Source organism: Pteronotus mesoamericanus, unplaced genomic scaffold, assembly GCF_021234165.1.
Source record: "Pteronotus mesoamericanus isolate MK-2021 breed Mesoamerican mustached bat unplaced genomic scaffold, CSHL_Meso_final contig_245, whole genome shotgun sequence".
Classification (NCBI taxonomy): domain Eukaryota; kingdom Metazoa; phylum Chordata; class Mammalia; order Chiroptera; family Mormoopidae; genus Pteronotus; species Pteronotus mesoamericanus.
In genome coordinates this window covers 140845-142139 of record NW_026555103.1, presented here as the reverse complement: position 1 = coordinate 142139, position 1295 = coordinate 140845, and positions in this window count along the sequence as shown.

The following is a 1295-nucleotide window of genomic DNA, read 5'->3' as shown; positions in this document are numbered from 1 at the left end:
AGTGACCTTCTTTGCCCCTTTTTATGGCCTTTGTTTTGAAATATATTTTGTCCTATATAAGTATTGCTACCCCTTGCTTTTTTTCTTTTTTCATGTCTGTTTGCTTGGAACTATTTTTTTTTTCATCCTTTGACTTTCAGCCTCTGTTGATTTTTTTGTTCTGAGGTGGGTCTCTTATAGAAAACATATGTGGGTCATTTTTTAAATTTGTTTAGCTACCTTATTACTTTTGATTGGAGTACTTAATCCATTTTTGTTTAAAGTTATTGTTGGTACGTACTTATCATTGCCATTTATCCCATAACAGTGTTTCTTTCTCTCCCTCTGTCTCTCTCTTCCCTTTCTTTTGGCTTTCCCTTTAAAATCTCTTGCAGTGCTGGTTTCTTGGAGTTGTACTCTTTTAGCCTTTTTTTTCTCTAAGAAACTTTAATTCACTTTCTGTTTGACACAAGAGTCTTGCTGGACAGAGTAGTCTTGTTTGTAGGTCCTTGCTTTTCATTAGTTGGATTATTTCATGCCAATCCCTTCTGGCTTGTAGTGTTTCTGTTGAAAAATCAGCTGTTAGCATTATTGGAGTGCCCTTATGTGTTACTAGCTGTTTCTCCTTTGCTGCCTTTAAGATTTTCTCTTTGTCTTAAAATTTTGCAGTTTTAATTATGATGTGTCTTAGAGTGGTCCTCTTTGGGTTCATCATGGTTGGGACCCTCTGTGCTTCCTGAACTTACTTGACTTTTTCCCTTACCATGTTAAGGAAGTTTTCTGTCATTTTTTTCAAACAAGTTTTCTATCCCTCATTCCTCTTCTTCTCTGTCCGGTGTCCCTATGATACAAATATTATTGTGTTTCATGTCTGGAAGCTCCCTTAAATTGTCATCATTCTTTTAGAGTTTGTTTGTTTTTAAAGATTCTATTTATTTATTTATTTTTAGAGATAGGGGAAGGAAAAGAGAAAGAGAGGAGAGGATACATCAATATCTGGTTGCCTCTGCACGTCCCCCAAATGGGGATCTGGCCTGTAATCCAGGCATCTGTCCTGACCAGGAATCGAACTAGTGACCCCCTGGTTTGCAGTCCAGCACTCAATCCAGTGAGCCACACCAGGCAGGGTGAGTTCATTTTATTTTATTTATTTTTTGTTTGTTTGGTTGCTCTGTCTCAGTGTTTTCTTCTACCTTGTCCTCCAACTCGCTGATTCAGTCCTCTGCTTCCTTTAGCCTATTTTCAATTCTTTCTAGTGTATTCTTCATTTCAGACATTGTATTCTTCATTTCTTTCTGGTTCTTATTCATAGTTTT